The sequence below is a fragment of the Zootoca vivipara genome, chromosome 10 (genome assembly GCF_965207765.1).
Source record: "Zootoca vivipara chromosome 10, rZooViv2.hap1.1, whole genome shotgun sequence".
Taxonomy (NCBI): Eukaryota; Metazoa; Chordata; class Lepidosauria; order Squamata; family Lacertidae; genus Zootoca; species Zootoca vivipara.
In genome coordinates, this window is record NC_142593.1 from 37,094,761 (window position 1) to 37,115,026 (window position 20,266).

At 41.0% G+C, this 20,266-nt stretch overlaps 1 protein-coding gene across 5 annotated transcripts in view; it reads right to left on the reverse strand.

Annotated features, from left to right (window-relative positions):
• The window catches only part of ERBIN (erbb2 interacting protein), a 93,984-nt gene extending 84,817 nt beyond the window's left edge, over positions 1-9,167 (reverse strand). For 3 of the 5 annotated variants that reach the window (XM_060280263.2, XM_060280262.2, XM_060280261.2), the window contains exon 1: positions 7,943-9,167. The gene's annotated coding sequence lies outside the window, so the exon portion shown is untranslated. The remainder of the gene's footprint in view (positions 1-7,942) is intronic. The other 2 variants (XM_088652670.1, XM_088652669.1) reach the window with 1 other exon arrangement.
• Between the last annotated feature and the right edge of the window lie 11,099 nt (positions 9,168-20,266).

The following is a 20,266-nucleotide window of genomic DNA, read 5'->3' on the forward strand; positions in this document are numbered from 1 at the left end:
TGGCTCCTACTGCCTCCACACTGCCAAGAACTATGCCAAGAACTTAGTGTTATCTCCAAGCCTGGGCTTATACTTTGTTTTTCTCCAAACAATTCAAGAGCTGTAACAAAGGTTATAGTTTGTGATTTTCATTTTGGGCAAACAAACCATGAGCTCAGGGTCAGACATAATGTTAAGCCAAATGTTAAGTCACATGTGTTGATCTTTCATAGCATGTAGGGTTTGTAATAACCAATTCTCCTAGAAACATGCAACATAGGTGAGGAAAAAGCACAGAATTCAGAGGGTTACTGTAGCAAGCTGCATTATGTGTTACAATGTGGCAAGGAAAGTGGCAATAGGAATCCTGCAGCCTATGCATGATCTTAACAGGTTGGTGCTGATGCAATGCTTCCCCCTTTTTTTTAAGAATTACTCTAGGCTAGTCAGAAGGGAGGCAACCCATCATGGGCAAGGGAAGTTGATCAGGAAGCTATATGGAATACCTGACTATTGAGACTAGAGAACTGAAAGCTAGTCTGTGGTTGTCAGTATAAAAATTACTGCTAAACATGAATTATCTATAGCACAAGGTAAGAGATCTCCTGTGTGTCCACAACATTATTCAATAGAAGTGCTATCTACTATGTTCAAGTAGAAAAGTATCGTAAAGGGCAGGGGTAGGCAACCTAAGGCCCGTGGCGGATGCGGCCCAATCGCCTTCTCAATCCATCCCGTGGACATGAGTAGAATGTGTGCTTTTATTTAAAATGTATCTCTGGGTTATTTGTGGGGCATGGGAATTCATTCTTTTTTTTTCAAAATAAAGTCCAGCCCACCACATGGTCTGAAGGACGGTGGACCGGCCCACCGCTGAAAAAGGTTGCTGACCCCTGGGGTAAAGGGGTTGGGGGGCCAAAAATATGGATGAGGGAAAGATTTAGCCAGCCTGCCAGATAGTACTTTAAAATTTCACTCCATCCCTTTGTATGGATTCAGATTGATTTTATCCTGAGACACAAGTTGGCCATTGTTTTATCATGCTTGGCCCTCAGCTCCTATATGAACATAACAGTGGGCAGAGCCAATATTAGCAGACTATAAATTCTTTTCACAGATCTTGTTTAAAAATTGTTGACAACAAGGGGACAAGGGAAAACCATTGGCTCTGCAAATCACTTTGCGTATGCAGAACAGTTTATTTGGCTACAGTTTTGCATTGCCCTCACAAAAGGTTAAGGCAAGCTGCTTGTATATAAGAAAAGTGGTTGCTCAACATACAGATGCTTGTTTCTTTATGGAGATCAGGTTATCTAGCATGGCCCTGAGTGGAGACTTGCTTCTTAATCTGACACTTACTCCTAGTAAGGAACAGCACTTGTTTAACCACACTAAGAGCCTATAGTAAAACCAGAGCACTACAGCTAATTTGTATGTAATATAATCTTGATTAATATGGAGGCCACTGAAGGTTGAGAAATTCCATCTTACCAGCTCCATTTACCCTGACATCCAATATCAAATATGCATCACCTGTTCAGGCACTTAAAATTATTAAATGGACTTATAAGTCAACTTTTGAAACTATCATCCACAAGACAATCTTTTAGGTTGACTTCCGTCTTAGATCTCTCTAAGCATGACAGCTAACAAAACATATAAAATTAAAGCCAAGCTTCACTTCGTTCCATTAAAAACTTACCACGAGAGAAACAGGTCACTTATGGTCTATTATGTTGCCCTTCCTCTCCCTCTGCATAATCTGGAATTAGAGTCTTGTCACTGCACTCTTCCTACAGCAGAATAAATAAATTGCCATTCCAATACTATGGCAGTACATAGTGTATGACCACACAACTCAGGGTCTCTACATCTTTAAAGACCTATTTACCCATTGATTTTTTTAAAAATCACCTGCAATTCAGCATTTAGTTTGCATACAATTATAATCAGACCTCTTAAGGAACATTATGCATCACTGTCCAGTATAACAAATAATAATTGCTTTACGTTACCCTCACTTCCATTTGCAGCATCAATTACCATACAAGTAAACAGCAAACGTTTGTGCACATACCATTATTCATCTTTGTTTTAAGCAAAGTCACATTTGCATTTGATGCTAAACTCTCCATGCAAATCCTGCATCTCATATAAGCTGGTGAAAGTCCTTGAGCAACAAACACCAAAATTCTTACCATATGTAATGAAAATGGTGAATATTTCTAGAAAAGTCTATATGTCAAAAGTTAGAGAATAGCCACCTGCTGCAATCTATCACAATTTTAACTATCACCCCATTCATTTTATTTTGTCAAGATTTCTGTATGTTATATGCTTGTTAATATTTTTTCAGAGCTTTGGAGGTAATTGTCAAAGGACAACGAGATATGCATGTTTGACTTCAGCGGGGGGCGGGGGGATGAGAACTTAAATTCAACAAGAGTTTGAAAAGTAGAAGCGGGGAACCTGTGGCCCACCATTTGTTGGCTACAACTCCCATCATTCCAGACCACTGACCAACTGACCATGCTAGCCGGGCTAAAGGGAGATCCAGAAATATCTAGGAAACCTCCAAGTTCTCCAGCCCTGGTTGAAGGCTTGTTTTATTCTTTGTGTAAATAATCATCATCATCAGCATTTCCTGCAGCTGGATTTCCTCATGACATGGAAACATTCTTGGATATTGTCCTGCAGGTCAAGCATTAATTCAGACAGTAATGGAATGCCCCATGTATGTGTTGATATACTTGTCCAATCAACATCCCATGTAAACACATATGAACATTTTTGGCAATTTCACAACAAGCCACATTTCAGTTGAGAAAAGATACATATAGTTACTTCCTCCTTAACATATCTGATCTTACAGGTTCATCTTCAAACTCAGCAGCACAAAAATCATCCAATTCTTCTTCAGTATTATCTGCATGAGAGCAGTACACTTGACAGTGTGCTGCAACTAAAGCTGTTGGGTCAGGTGCAATGTCACGGCATTCTGTAGTCTTTCCTGGAGGTAAGGGTATATAACTTAGGTGACCCGAAGCCAGGTGAGAGATGTACACACTTACTAAATATCTAAACACATTGGGCATTATTAGCATGGGACACTCTAGGTGGAGATGTGGCTGACCACACAAAGCACTCTAGGTCTTGTATTTCACAGCTGATGGTGCTGACTTAACATGGCAGGGTTGTATTTGGCCAAGATTCACATAAATTGTGATTACACACAGAACTATCAAATTGCTGTGGACCTACCATCTCTTGGGGTATAGACCTTGCACAAAATCATATGCAACATTATTCACCAAATCTGGTAAGAATTTTGGTCCTGGATCCAAGGCAAATTAAGAAAGAGCCCATAAAAGAATAGACTCAGACTTGGGAGTGCACTAGTTAAGAGACATTTAATGGCACAAATTTACAAGGCTGTACTTGTAGAATTTTATTCAGCTAAAGATTGTAATATACTGTATAGAGTATAGCCACACTTTGTAGAGAATAGCCACACTTTACTTGATCATTATGTTACAGTGGTATTTTGTGCAGCAAATACATGAAGCATACATGACAAGCTGCAACTAGACAAAAACAAAGTACTTGGATGGCAGGTCCAGTCAATTTACTAAACCTAGCTCAACATGCAAGTGAACCAAACGTAATTATGGGTTATCAATGCATTATTCTACAGATCCCAGCACTGGCTGGGAATACTTTCCACCAATTTCTACATGGTAAGGGTATAATATTCCCCCCCAAATTTTGCTTTGTCAATAATCATACTTTTGTAACCTTAGAACTTTGCTATTATAACACAACCTATATACACCTTTCCTTCAAAGGATGCAGCTGAAGCAGAACAGCTTGTCTCAACAGGCGTGAATTACCAGGAAAATGTTACACCAGAGTGAGCAATGGTTTCATGGGCCCTTCAGGCACAAGCTGGGGTGCTATTTTTAACTAAGAAAAAATTGAATGGACTGGATCCTACATAACGTCTTCCTCCCATGTTAACAGTGGATTGAGGGCAGGTTATTAATACTACCCCTTCTACCCAAAGTGAATAGAAGAAGTGGCCTTACTTTAGCGGCTCACAATCATCTTCTCAAACTTAATGCCTAAGTCAATGGCCAAGCTTTGTACATTCCTGAATTTGGTAACTAAAGATGAGTAGAGACTTGCTTTTACTCTTAATACTGTAATTGCCCTGAGGATCAAGTTTAAATATATAGTAAATGAATAGAAGTAGCTTTTTAAAAAGGTAGAAATTAGTTCTTTGGTTTTTTTTAAAAAAATCTAGCTCTACATCTGTGTACAGGGTAGCTCACAAAGTTCAAAAGAAATACCCTTAAAAACTACAAAGACAAATATTTTTTTTTAGCAGTACCATACCATCACCTTTATCTAAAAGCCTTCCTGAAAAGGTTTTGGCATTTGGGAAATTCAGGGACAGAGATTTTCTCTTTTAGTAAGCTATTCAACAACCCCAGAGCATTGAGTATGTTCTGTTGTTTGCAGAGTTCACCATTCCACACATAATTACAACATACTCAATAGCAGGACACTCAATATATTTAGATTTTAATTGGCTGGGGAACACATATTGTAGGTATGTCAGTAACCATAAATATATTCTTTGTGGGTCCAAAAATTTAAGCAAATGCTTTCTTAACTGTGTAACAAATGCTAACAGGTCAGTTTCCTTCAATCTCTCACATGCAGATGAAACCCAAAAGTTATGAAGCCAAGCCTTCAATGGAAGAATTTCATTATGGTCACAGGCCACATAAGGTCCCTCACCATAGCATACACAGACCCCAATCCAGTTTTGCACAAATCAAGTTGTGAGCACCCATTTGTCAATCAGGAAAGCTGACATTGTCAGCTCTAAGGAGGTTACACTGGGTCAGTGTTGATCTGATAAGGCTGCAACTTTTAGGCAGAAACTAGATGTAGCCTCAAACTTTGTATGTAGAATCTATTCATTCACATTTCCTATTCCAACAGGTGATCACCATAGATAGCTTAGTACGGCAGCTAGAGCACAACACTCTTAATCTCAGGTTTGTGGGTTCAAGTCCCACGTTGGGTGAAAGATTCCTGCATTGCAGGGGGGTGAACTAGATTACCCTTGTGGTCTCTTCCAACTCTATAATTCCATGATTCAATGTGTGCATGGAAGTCTGATTCCACATGTGGATCAGCTTAGGTAGACTTAATGTGTACTTTATGTGTACTAAAGGCAACGTTACCACTTCTATGCCCACTCAACACTGCAAACTGTGGAACTAGCACTTTGGAAAGTGCTACACAATATCCATTCCACACTTGTAAATAATTAATCTCTCAGTGTGGCAGCACCTACATTCTGGAACTCACTGCCCACTGACCTTCACTGTGTTGTTTTCAATGCCTGCTTCAAAAAAGCTGTTTAGGCAAGCCTGTCTAGATATGTAAGGTTTACGTGTGTGTGTGTGTGTGTGTGTGTGTGTGTGTGTGTGTGTGTGTGATGTACATCTCTCTCTCTCTCTCTCTCTCTCTCTCTCTATATATATATATATATGGCAGCATGTTTCTCTCTTCTGACTTTTACTGATAATTTTATACATTATGTTCTGTTTTAAACCACTTGGACACTGACAATAAAGTAGTGTACAGTTTAAAAAATAAAATAAAGTGTGCAATTGTGAAAACAGCCACTAGCTAGATTAAAACTGAACTCACATTTTAAATTTGAGAGCAGATACCTATACAGTACAAAAATGTTCGTTCACTGTTTCAAATAAGTCTTCTGTTAATGACTAAATACTTCATTGCACCTATTAAAGATTCACTACATGCAAATATTGCCATCTGATTACTGCTTTGATTTAATTGCCTATTCAGCTACACTTTGCTGGCATGCAGAACTATATAAATTTACTATTTTTCTTTTGTCTCCCAATGACTTACTGAAGAGTACAGACAGGCATTCATCTGAACTACCAAAGGAGGTAAATCTTATTTGCTATTATTTATTCATTTTAGATGATATAAGAATTAGCACATAATTGTATGAACACTAAAAAAGAAAAGTTATATTTAGATATACAGAACATATATAAACATAGCTCACTGAAAAAGTCAAATTAGGAAAAGTTTCCACATCACTAATGAAATGTAATATACACACACCACTAAACAGGCTTTGAACCAATCAGATAAAGGGGGAAATTCAAAGGCCTGTCAGATAAGTTACTATCATATAAGCTTGACTTACCAAGAGCAATAATTCCAACAAATCTTTTCAAATTGTGTTAATAAACTTAATGTAATTTATGACATATCACTAGACTAAGCAGAAGTGTGCTATTTAAATAGGGCCTAATCCTATATGGTGACTAAACTAATCTAAAACTGGAATATTATACACCTTTACCTAAGAGTAAGTCTACTTCTGTGTAGACATTTACAGGACTGCACTGTACAGTATTTTAAGTCCAACCAATATCAAGAATAAATAGTTCAAAATACAGTACAATAGTTTATGCTACAATATCTCAGTTATATGTATCATGCAATGATACCTTCTATCCCTCTTTAGAATATGTTTTGTGGGGAATGTAACACTGCTTTGGAAGTGCTAATTCACTGTAAAATGATTACTCTGTTTAGGCTTTTCTGCCACACATAAGCCATATAAGGAAGTTGAAGTTCACTGCCATCTTCCTGTCCAATCCTTTGAAATGGCCAAGAGTAACCTTTACTGGTGTCTTTAAAGATCATGTGTATAGTTTGAAAGTTTCCTAATCTTGATGATTGACGCCAAAAGAAATTTGCCTTTACTCCCATCAAGACAGACCAGCAAAACATAGCATGGACGTTGATTTAAACCATCCGCAGTACAAAAATAATGCCTCAGTTATAGTCATCTGACTACTGCATAATTTAGAAAACATGTTCAAAGCAGATGGCAAGTTGCTTGTGAAGTCATCAAAATTATATAATTCAACAGGTGATACAACACATTTTGCTTTCCTTACAATGAGAATTGCTTGATCTTAACCATTTTTCAGAAACCTCACTATTTCCATATCTTTTCCCAAAACACCAAGACCAAACTAAGTTGTTTTAAAAAAATCAAATGAAACAACTGAATTCCACTATTAGGGGGGAAATAAATTTGTTCATGAACCACATATGCAAGTAGAGGTTTGCAAATAAAGTTTAAACTCCCTCAGGAAATAGCCATTGACTAAAGGTGCTGAAGCTGTTTTATGACAATATGACAAATATATCTACTACTCAAAGGTAGTACACAGGTTAAGAAGAAACACTTGTTAAATCTCACAAGACATCAGGCCTGTCTGAACCGTGTCCTTACTCGACAGCTAAGGAATGCCTTCTAAAAGAAAAAATCGGCCACTAAGAAAAAAAAGTCTTCAAACTTTAATGGTACAAGGGGAAAAGAATATTTGCCGTTTATGCAAACGGAATGCTTGCAGAGAAAGAAAGTTATCGGTCCAGCAACTTGCTTCTACAGATGACATGTTTTAAGATCACGAATGCATAATCAGGCAGTTTCACTTCAATACCTTCTACTATGGAACAAAGAAACTTCTGTCTGAGAAGCTTTACACACACAAAATCAGCTCTCCTAGATTTCTCCTCTGCAACAAAATTTCAAAGTACCGGCAACTTTCTCTCTCTCCCTCTCTCTCTCTCTCTCTCTCTCTCTCTCACACACACACACACAGAGAGAGAGAGAGAGAGAGAGAGAGAGAGAGAGAGAAAGAAGCTGGAAACCAGCTTCAAAACCCAGAAAGACATTTAGAAAGCTAACGAAAGTAAGAACAGGAGGCAGACCACCATCTCAAAATGAAGTACAATTGCGTCCCCTTTCTCCGACACATAAAAAGGGTTTCATTCTTTATGTTTCCCCACACGCACACTTTCAAAATTATTTCTTTTGAAAACCAACCTCACAATTCGGGCGTGCAGATCTCCATTTGCACCAGGTTCCTTCACTACCCAATGGATGCTTTAAATCCAAATCAAGTTTTCTCAGCAGTCCAGAAAAAAAAACCCCGGGGTGGTGGTGGGGAAACGGGGGGGTGGGGTGCAACAGCTTTCGCCGACGTTGTTGGGTTTTTCCCTTTTCTTTTCCGGGGGTGTAGTTGAGAGGCGTGGAGATTTAGCAATGCCAAGCAAGCTTGCGGCCCGGCCGGCCGAGGCGAGTTATTTCCTCCACTCCCCCGGCCTCCCTCTTCACTTTTCTTCGCAGTTGAGCAGGGGAAGGTCTCTGCGTCGCCTCAGTTTCTCCCCTCTTCCGCCGCGACAAATGCGCGGTTTCAGGTGCCTCGAACGCCGCCCAGTCCCGGCAGAAGACGACTCACTTCCCGCCCCTTACTGAGGCGGCGGCGGCGGTGTGGGGGGAGACCGCGGGGGCCGCAATGCCTGCGCCGGAGCCTGGCCCAGCTCTCCTTTTCAAAGAGGCTCCAGAGCTGCGGGCCCGCCTCCGTCGTCGACCCCCTCCCCTCCACCCTTCTTCCCCTTCTCTGCGTCCCCTCGCTCGCTAGGCCGGGCCCAGGATGCAGTAGCGCCTGCCGCAACCCACCGCCAGGGGCATGTGGTGGGAGGGGAGGCTGGGATGCGAAGCGCAACAAGCCCCCTTCTTCCTCCTCCTGCTCTTCTTCTTTTTCTTCTTCTTCCACTGCGCAGCCTTCTTATCTTCTATTCGTTCGCTTTTCCTTCCTGCCTTCCTCCCTCGCTCCGCTTGCCTTCCTCCCTCGCCCTCCCCGCCTCACACGCACACGGCTCCTCCTCTCCACACTTCCCCCTTCCTCTCCCTCCTTCCCGCCCCTCTCGCTTGGCAGGCTCGCTCCTCTGGGCGCCGGCCAGGGACTCGCTGAGGTGTCTCCTTCAGGCTCCCGAGAGATAAGGGCGGCGGCAGGCAGGCAGGCAGCCCGGCCGCGGGGAGCGAGGGAGGGACGGAGAGCGGGCGGCGGGAGCAGTTCTATTATTAATACTACTACAGTACTACTAATACTACTAATACTACTACTAAGCACCGCCGCCCAGGCCAGGGGGAGACACTGCAGCGCCGCCCAGACAGCCAAGCGTGACTGACTAGCGCAAGCGCGCGCGCACACACACAGACACAGTCGGTCTCCGTCTCTCTCTCTCGGCCCCAACCGCGCAGCTGCACTAGTTTCCCCTTCAGACTTTTAGCTTTAGAGCCAGACAACAAGTCTGCAAACTGGCGAAGCGAGCAGCAGCGCGACTTAGCCAATCCGGAGAGAGGAGCCTCTAGCAACAGCCAATGACCCTGCTCTGAAGGGCGACCGTGAAAGGGGAAGGAAGAGCAGGTTAGGGTGTGTGAATTATTAAAAGAGAGAGAGAGAGAGAGAGAGTGAGATGCACACACACACACAGAGAGATCAAGCCATCTGGGGTGGGGAGGGGGAGCAGTGTTTAGGAACACTTTGGCGCTCTTAGGTTTGGGGAGAGAAAGGAAGTGGCGGGGCTGGGAGACGGGAAGGGAAGGAGGGTAAGAACTGAGAGCGAGTGCGGGTGTTTGCTTTTAAGGCAACTGAGGGAAAGGCGAAGCGAGGAGAAGGTGGAGGAAGAAGAAAAGCAGGAGGAATGCAAGGAAGGGGAACCCAGCAGCTAGAGCAGCTTAGACAAGACTTGACCTAGATTGGCATGAAACTAACTTGGCATCTTCCAACCCTGTGGTATCTCGTAGTTGTGTATGTAAACAAAGCAAACACAGTTTCAAAGAGTGCTGCCTAATCTTTCCTGCTCAATCAATACCTTTTCTTATTTCAAGAAAATAAAAAGGCAACCAAGTATACCAAGTAACTCTGCAACCAAGTAACTCGGTTAGGCTGCAATCCTAAGAATGTCCATTCAGAATAAGTTCTATTGAATCTATAAGACAGGTGAGGGGTTCGGATTGAAGCCTAAATAGGGTTTCTATAGTATAGGTGGCTCAGTTCTCAAAATACTTCCTAAAAGGCTTGAAATGATTCTGAAATGAAGGTGTACAACTGCCTGCCCGCATGACTTTTCATAAAGTCACACAGGTTCACCCACTGTGTGAAGGACTTGCATGGCAACGTTGGTAGCCTTGTTCCTGACCACCGCTGATGCCCTCAACAGCTACCAGCTGCTAGCTGCTCACCATAAGTACAGGCCTACAGACATACAGATGTATCTATGCAGGGTTTGTGCAAGTGACAAGGAATCCTGGGCTGATTAGAGCTGACCTTTGCATGGACGTCTACTACACACATCTGTACAGGGCCAGCCCTACGGCAAGGCTGGGTGGCTCAGAAAAAGTCTGCTAAAGTCTTTCTAAACTTTAAAGCACATTCCCTCTTATCTCCACAGTTCCAGTGCATCAGCATCACAAATGAGTCCTATACCAGCTTTTGGGCTAATTCTGCTCTAATGAAATCTGGGTATTGCTGCTAACATACACAACACTTCCTCTTTCATTACCCACAAAAACTATGCATTGCCTTTCCTGGTCAGAACCCAGAAAGGGCATAGCCCTATAAAAATGTGGCTATGCTGGAATTCCATCTCTCTTAAAGCAATTCTGTATAGCATCATCACAGTTGTGTAAAAGACAGCAAAAAAACAAAACAAAATACCTTGCCTCTCCCAGTCTTTATGAAGAGGAAGACTCTTTATAATATAAACCAATTTGAAGTATTAAATTTCATTTTCCAAACAATCTGCCATTAACTTATCATAATTGTTTCTTTCAAAATTCGCCAGTGAATTGCAGCATCAGCAGTACAAAGTGGAAAGTCTAATAGAAACCAGTTTTGATCAACAGAGGTGTGATTCAGAACTATACTCTGACCTTAATGGTCACATTGAACTTGAACGGAAGTTGAACATACACATAACTTAAAATGACAACCAGTTCAAAATAACAGGTGTGGTCATCAAGTGCTGAGGGAGGGAGGGGGAATTACTAGGAAGGAAGCTCATTCTCTGCTTCTACCCAGGCTACAATCTTTTGCACGCTTGCTAGCACACGTGCTTACTGAACACAGTGGAACTTCTGAGCAAACATACCTATGAGCTGTTTGATTTTTTTATATCTAGCTCGTCTTATTCAAGGTGGCTAACATATAATTAAAATCAGAAACACAACAATTAATACACCAGTACAAAATATATACTGTAAGTAAAAACAGGAGAAATGAAGAGAAAGCAGTAGAAAACAAAAATAATTGACATCCATACAAAAGTTTGTGAGTATACAGAAAGGGACAACAAACCCAGAAAAAAAATTAAAGACTCGGTTACCTCAAAGCCTATTCAGATTAGCTCAGATTTAGCCTGGTGTCCCCATACCAAGCCAGTTCAGATGTAACAATCTTGGTTTAACAAAATCATGGCTTATTATGATTAAGCCTGAGCTTTGTGTTCCTTATATACTGCCACTTTGTTTTGCATGCCAGATTTGGGATTTGCTTGTTTAAACCATAGTTCCCCATTACATTTACAGTGGTACCTCAGTTTACAAACACAATTGGTTCCGGAAGTCTGTACTTAACCTGAAGCATACTTAACCTGAAGCAAACTTTCCCATTGAAAGTAATGGAAAGTGGATTAATCCGTTCCAGACGGTCCAATGAGTACTTAAATTGAAGCTACTTAACTTGAAGCAAACTTTCCCATTGAAAGTAATGGAAAGTGGATTAATCTGTTCCAGACGGGTCCACGGAGTACTCAACCTGAAGCGTACTTAACCCAAAGTATGAGTGTAATTGGTTCTGGAAGTCCATACTTAACCTAAAGCGAACTTTCCCATTGAAAGTAATGGAAAGTGGATTAATCCGTTCCAGACAGTACTTAAACTGAAAATACTCAAACCGAGGCGTACTTAAACCGAGGTATGACTGTAAACTCAAAAATGATGGTTTAATCTTGGCATGCTAGCCTATGAAACCAAGTGTACTGTGGCTTGCTGTTGTTTTATTGATTATTGTTTTGAAATTATTTATTGTAAATGTTAAGAGTGGGTTTCTGTTTAATTTTCATATGCTGATATTATTCTATACTATTGTAATGATTGTTGAACGTTACATTATTTGATTGCTTATTTTAAAGCTATGTTTTATTATCATATTTTTGTATTGCATTAGATTGTTATAAGGTTGTTTTGTATTTCATTAGATTCTGTTTCTTCAGCTTGTAAACCGCTTTGAGTATTGTATGATAGAAAGGCGGTATACAAATTAAAAGTGATGATGATGATGAAGAAGTGTAAGGCCTATTGAATATTGCATAAGATTGTGCTGCAACAAATCTAATTATTAGAAAAGCAATGGAAGCAGAAGATGGTAGGCATAAGGCAAGGCAGATAAAATAAAGTATTTTACTTATAGATCCTTTGAAATTAACATGAGTCAGTTAGGTTCATTAATTTCAATAGGTCCCCTCTGAGTAAAATTTAGTTGAATGCCACCCCACATATCTAAAGCTGAAAAAGACAGCAGACTGTAGTATATACAGTTCAGGAAGCTAGAACTGCAGATTATGATAATGGGTGAATAGGTTCACGAAGGACGTTTGTTGTCATATTTAAAACATTTCTGAAGGATGCAGTTAACCAAAAAGAAGAAAATTAATTTAGTTATTAAAGTAAATCGAAAGGAAGAAAATTGGTTATGCTTGTGGATGACTTAGCTGGAATGGCAAAAAGAGAAGAGAAGCTGCCGAGCATGGTAAATATAATTAATTCTGTTTTTCAGAGTTATAACCTAATATACATATCAGAATGTATTTGTAAATAATATGTAACCTCTTGTTTAAACTGAGATAGACAGAGAATGATCAGAGTAAGCACAATCTAAATTTTGGGAGGTAAAACAATGTATGATGGGAGATCCATAACAAAAATTAAAAGCAAAATACGGTTAGTAGACTGGATATTTTCTTAAGAAATAGTACGTGCTAGGCAGGAAAAATAATATTAGCATTGAAAAATAAATTAATAAAGTGTATGAAATTTAGATCTGTATTGATACAAAGAATGTAGAATAGGTAAAAACAGTGAAAGGGATATTTAGTTCTTTTAAATAGAGTGTGGGAGAAGATTGAGTAAACTGAATATGAGAGAAAGACAAAACCAACAGAAGGAAAAGTGAAATAAATAGAAGGCTTAGAGATGTGAAATAAATAGAGGCTTAGAGATGTGTTCTTGTGGATCACAGAACACATTCTAAGAAGTGGAGGACAAAGGGGAATTTTTACATTCCTTTATGATAAATTAAAATTATTCAACCAAGTTTTTTGTATTCAATCTGACAATGACTAGAAAGTTGTAGCTTCTGCAATCTATAAACTGTTGCAACTGGAAATTTTTGAAGCAATTACATGAGAGTTGGAAGCAGCTTGGAAAAACAACCTCTGAATAAACATAGAAGAAAAAGTGTTATTTTGATGCCACTGGGCTGGATGAATTTGCATCATATTAATTATGCCGTATTCCCACTATTTTAGAGAGGCTGTGGTGAACTCAGGTCTTTCATTCACATGTGGTGGGCGCATAGTCCTGTGCAATGGTTTTGGAATCTGGAATTTGTCAGAATTTCCAAAATAATGGGCCAGCATATATATGTAGTGGCATTTCCCTTATTGCTAATTGGGAAACATGTTTATTAGGAACATGTAATATTCATGTTAACAGCTATTTGCATGGAAATTTTGAGGCATTGGAAGTATAACTCAAGGTTCATGGTGACAAGGTTGGTGGGGAGTATCTGGAATATCTCTCTAATTACCAATGTAGGTGGATTTTATTTTATTTTTTAGAGGAGAGTGGCTGCTAGATCGGGACGGGTGTGAGAGAATTGAAGTTTTTGTGTATGAATGAAAGAATAAGAATGTGTGTGACTGGAAGATTGATTAACTGGGAGAGAGAGAGAGAGAGAGAGAGAGAGAGAGAGAGAGAGAGAGAGAGAGAGAGAGAGAGAGAGAATGGAGGGATGGAGTGACAGAGACAAAGACAGTGGAGTGGCTCTCGGTCCATATTCCTCCAGTATGTAGTCCAATATGTAGTCCCCAACAGATTAAATTTTGAAGAGGAGGAGGAGGAGGAGGAGGAAGAGTTTGGATTTGATATCCCACTTTATCACTACCCTAAGGAGTCTCAAAGCGGCTAACATTCTCCTTTCCCTTCCTCCCCCAAAACAAACACTCTGTGAGGTGAGTGAGGCTGAGAGACTTCAAAGAAGTGTGACTAGCCCAAGGTCACCCAGCAGCTGCATATGGAAGAGCGGAGACGTGAACCCCGTTCCCCAGATTACAAGTCTACCTCTCTTAACCACTACACCACACTGGCTCTTGAAGGGAAGAGGAGTCCCAACCACGGGTTAGGTGGTCATATGAACCAGGTCAAGGACTGCTGCTGTATGAGTGCAGAGTGAAGCAGAACTAGTCAACAATCTATCTATGTTGGAGCTGAGGCCCAGTGTTCTGTGCAACTAATAATAGGCTTCGGGGGGGGGGGGATACTATACACTTTACAGAGCAATTATTTTTCTTTTTATATGTGTATAAAACACTTCATTAAAAACACGGTGGGCTTTGTGCCACAACGATATTGAAGCATTTAACGGCCTCCATAGATAGACTGAAAAAGAATGGCGCGCTGAAAGGCATTCTGCAAAAACTCTATTTGCTTAGACATTTTTGCCAAGCTACTTCCACAATAACCTGAATAGTGAATTTATGAAGTCTTGTGTTCATGCTTATGAAGGTGCCCTTTGAATTCCAATTAATCTTGACAATACACAGAAGCAAAATGATCACCCAGGGAAGTCTTTGAAGGATTTAGGATTTTACATCCCAAACCTTCTGTTCCATATTAGTAATTCATTTACGCTGTTACGTGAATTGGGAATGTGACATGTTGTGGCGGATAAAATATCTCATGAAATAAATAAAAAAACCAAACCCCACAATAACATGCATATATTAAACCATGGTTTATTAATTGTACTGCCTGGTTTTGCAAAAAAAAAAATGATGATACAAAATGATACAAAAATTGATAAATTTATTCCCAAGAATTATATCCAACAGTAGAGTCTGATGTTTTTTTTCAGAGCTACCAAATCAGCAGCTTTGGCAGCAACAGCACTGGTTTCCACATGCTGTTTGCCTTATGTTCCTTAATCTGGTTCTGGAGGGACCACTTCAAAGGATTAAGGTAGTTTGATTTTCATGCCTCTTTAATCTTTGGGTTCTCTGCCAGAACTGCTAGCAAATGTGCCAGTAGAGATGGTGAACTAAGCTCAGCACATTCACAAGGCCAGAGAAAAGACATGTGATAGGGTAGCCAGTATTGTTAAACACTTGTAAATCCCACTGATGCTATGGCACGTCTCTTTCAGTTCAGTGAAAGATACTTAAGTCAATTGGATTTAAATGTGCTTTCATTTTGGCTAGATTATGCAGATAGTTAACCTATCTGGTCTAACCTTTAGGGCCATTTGATAAAAGTGCCAATCTGACTTTTTATCAAAATCCTGGTATGGTTTCCAAGCTATGGTAGAACTCAGTGTTTACTCAAAATGGTAATGTTATGACATTATTTATGAATGTTACTTTAATGTTAAGGGTAGTGTGAGGAGCAGATTTGATTTGGGACATCCCTATAGGCACTGCTTGTACCAGTGCAAGATAGTCAATATCCCACTCTTTGCATGTTCAGACCCAGAGACCTCCCCCTAAATAAATTCACACTCAAATTTTAGTTTGGTTTTTGGCAGAATTTAGGCCACAAATTTATTGATTACAGCAAGTGAGTGGTTGCATAGGCTCTGGTTCGACTAGCTCCTTGCACCCTTGCAGGTAGCGCTGACCCAGGGCACCAGCATAGGTCAGCCAAGGGTGAACCCCTGGATAGGTGAAAAGCTGGGAACAGACTATGTCCGCCACCCAGATGTCCCCCTGGACTCAGGCATGGGCACAACCCCCTCTCAGGGGTTGAACAAACCATTTGAGTCCCTGGAATCCTTTAACGGAATACCCTTCACATAGGGATGGAGAGAGCATTCTCCCATCCCTATAACCTGAACCAGTGCCTATCCACCACACAAACACCCATGCTCATCGCCAACCACTCACACCTGTAACCAATTCCTTAAGTCTGCTGACACGGCGGTCAGCCACGAATCATTCCCAATCACAGACAGATGAACCCCATCAAGCCTGTAAAGGGACGCTCTGGTTGCGCCTCCTGGTCCTCTTGGTGGCAGTTGGGCATTGGCTACCTCGCCACACACACGCCGCTGCAACAGCTGCGACCAAAAAAAATTGAGTCCAGGAAGAGCTGCCTTCAACTCTTCCAAGTCCTTCTGCATGCGGGTCCGCAGGCTCAAGCCGGGAGCTTCCGGCAAATCGTTCTCACCCAGCTGCACCACCATCATCACAGGCATGCCTTCCGCAGATACCTTCACCCACACCCTCGAGAGAAGCTCCTCCCAACGCATTCTTCGTCTGGACACCCAGGAGATGCACATGTGGTTGGGGAGTCCGAGCCTGCGTCCAAATCCAGACTCCGCTTCCCTCCTGCTGGCCCAGTGGACAATGCTGTGCCCGACTATCCAGACGTGCAGGGTAGGCGGACCTAGGAATGAACAGAACAACATTAGCAATTGCACCTCAGAGCCGTTTGGACTGCGCCCCATTGTCCAGATTAAACCCAACATCGAGGGACCTACCAATTGGGTGTTGTGGCTGACCAATCTTACCCACCCACAACACAGGAGATCAGTCTCCAGGTCTCACCGCAACACGTGTCCTCTTTTTCTCAGCAGCAACACAGCAATAACATTTTAAAAATAACTTTTAGAAAAGAATAAGCTCGGCAGCAGAGAGCAACAGTCACTCCTGCTGCAGAAACCCTTAGAGAGGCAATCCAATTTATGAGGCCAGTAGTGTGTATGGAGGCGCGCATAGGGGTGTGAAGATAAGCAAAGCCGATTTCAAATGCTACTACTCTGCATAATGAAATGTGTGACTACTGGCAGCTCTTGATTGTGAGGCCTTCTCAGGAGAACCAAGGAGAAAAGATAGGTTGCCAGGCAAACGAAAGGGAAGGAGTTCAAATGGGAGAAATTTAGGGTGCAGAAAAGTTCATAGGAACGAAGCTTAGTATTCATAGGAGAGCATGTCCTATTAGTCGCAGGAATATCAGTGTGTGTGTGTGTGTGTGTGTGTTTGTGTGTGTGTACATACGTGGTAAGAGCAAGCGATGGGCTTCTGTAAAATAGATGTTTTTCATATCCATAGCCCCTGACAGGTAATCCTGCTCTATGAAAACTAGTAAAAATGTGTAATTTATTTCTGTAGGAACAACATTGCACCCATACCATCACAATAGTATTAAATAATTCTTCTCAGATAAACAATTGAGAGCTCCTTTTTGAAAGGGTTAGGGCAGGCATCCCCAAACTGTGGCCCTCCAGATGTTTTGGCCTACAACTCCCATGATCCCTAGCTAACAGGACCAGTGGTCAGGAATCATGGGGATTGTAGTCCAAAACATCTAGAGGGCCGAAGTTTGGGGATGTCTGGGTTAGGGCAAAAACACATTTTAGATTAGCTGCACTACTCCTTAAGATGTTACAACTCCAAGTTACGTATTTATTTAATTATTTCTTTTTAACGTATACCAAAAGTTTTTGCTCTCTTTTACTTCTGGATAAAATGCATTAAATGGTTCTTGTGAACAAAATATTGGCTATATTAATTCCCTAAGTCAGCCATAGTTTAAAAAGGAAAGAATTTGAAAATATTGTTACTTCAATAAACATGCTTAAAGGGTTGCTGCTAATTAGAAGTGAAGTATTAAATTAACTTCAATTAAAGTTTAATTTTAAAATGTGCTTAATGGTTGTTACATCCAGTCACTGTTTCTTATAGAATAAAAAGAGCAAAATAACAGCGGGACTCAGTTCTTTATTAGCTATTAGCTACCATTATAGATTTGGCTTAGGTTTCATTTACAGTATGGTTGAAGCAGATTAATTAAAAGGACATAACTGAGTGGCTGACATTAGCTAAGTCTGTTAATTAGCTATCTGTTCTCAGGGGATAAAGTTTTATCAATGTATAGAGCAGGCTTTCTCATTGTGGTGCCCTTCAGATGCTGTTGGACTACAACTCCAAACAGCCTCGTGAGACATGCAGCATGGCCTGTGCCCATGCACTAGTTTGGGGAAGGCTGGCAGGTGGAGGTGAAGGAGGGTGCAGATGCTTAGATACACACAACACACTTTATGGTGGGGCAGTTTAACATAAGTCCTATAAGGTGCTCAATATGGACCAGAGCACCCATACCCCACACCACACAAATGATTTGGATTCCAGCCCTATGCACTTGAACTCCATGCTAATTACTAATGAGTTTATGTGCCTAGGATTACCTTGCTAATTCCCTTCCAGGCTAGTAAATAATTCCCATAATAGTAAATCATTCCCAAAATGACAGCGACTGCATGCCTCAGCATCCCGAGCCTCTCCCACCATTTGCTAAGTAGCAGCACATGTGTCGATAATAAGAGTGCGGAACAGGTTTTCTAAAGTAGAATTGTCAAGTGGAATTTACAATTGGCTGGCATTAGTGGCCAAGAAAGAGGAGTGGGGAAGACCCCAAAGAGGAGGCTTGGAGGGCAAGATGGAGAGTGCTATTTTGCATGTGAAAGGATTCTGGAGGTAAAGGCCAGTGTTTAATTTCTAAAATGTGAAGGGCCATGGCGTGTATACGACTGCGAGGAAATCACATCTGATCAGGAAGCACATTCTTCTCACCAAATATGTGAAGATGTGTAAGAATATGTAAGGAAGTGGCGCTGCCTATCTTAAAATGTCACTACTCCAAAGCTAAACTTTGACCCTGAAAATTGCTTCTTCTTGGTCCTCGCTAAGTCCCAGAATCAGAAGACCTATGGATCTCCAAATTAGAGCAAGTGCCATTGTGCAGTTCACACCCCAAACCTAGCCCTGTTCTTTGATAAGCAAGCTGCAGTGATTTTATTTCTGTGTTTCCGTTTGCAATATTCATATGCACATGTAGAATAAAACACATTTTAAATGGCCATGGGTAAAAGACTCTCATCTATTTTAATAATTAATGTTTCTAATAATAAAAATAGTTCCTCTAGAGATTCTGGAGTAAAATTTTAAAAACCAAATGCAGTTATAAGATGAGCCAAATGTTTAATGTATTAATTCAACTTTTTTTTTTGTATAAAACTGGATTCAGAGTAACTTCGCTTTTGCATTTTCAGAGTCTTTTACAGATAAATTAAGCTTGCTTTTGCTTAAAATGGTTTTCTGTTCTTGCTAACTGCAAAGTAAACACTCATTCATGCTCAGTGCCATGTGTTGTGGGGGTTGGAGGAATCGGAAACTCCCTACTGATTTAGATTTCAAATAGAGCTCTGAACCTAATAATAAAAAGCTTCCTAAGCAATATGAGTCAGCAGCTGTTATCAAGTGGATCAGACAGCAAAGTCTGATCTTGCACTGACAGCTGGTGCATAACTATACAGTGGTACCTCGGGTTACAGACGCTTCAGGTTACAGACGCTTCAGGTTACAGACTCCGCTAACCCAGAAATAGTACCTCGGGTTAAGAACTTTGCTTCAGGATGAGAACAGAAATCGCACAACGACAGCGCATCAGCAGTGGGAGGCCCCATTAGCTAAAGTGGTACCTCAGGTTTAGAACAGTTTCCGGTTAAGAACGGACCTCCAGAACGAATTAAGTTCTTAACCCAAGGCACCACTGTATTTTGTGAAATGGTAAGCACTCGAGTTTAGCGATGAAAATTACAACAGTAGCATACCAGTTCAACATAAATGAAAATGTGCTTTGATTGATTGATTGAATGATTGCCCAATCAAGTGGCAATTAATGTACAAACTGCTTTACAGGGTACAAGAGGAGGGGGCCCTGCATGGAATAGATCACAATCTGAAGCCCCATCTGCACTATGTAACAGTATCATACTACTTCAAACAGTTGTGGCTTCCACCAAAGAATCCTGGGAAGTGTAGTTTGTTAAGTGTTCTGAGAGTTTTTAGAAGACCCCCACTCCCCTCACAGAAGTAAAATTCCCAGAGTGGTTTAACAGTTAACCCCTCTGTTGTAAGAATTTTTTATTTATTCACCCTCTTCCCAGGGAACTCTTACCAGGGCCAGGAAGAGAGAGGGGGGGAAATTGTTCAAAGTAACAGCGGCTAGTTCTTCTACGTTTATTGC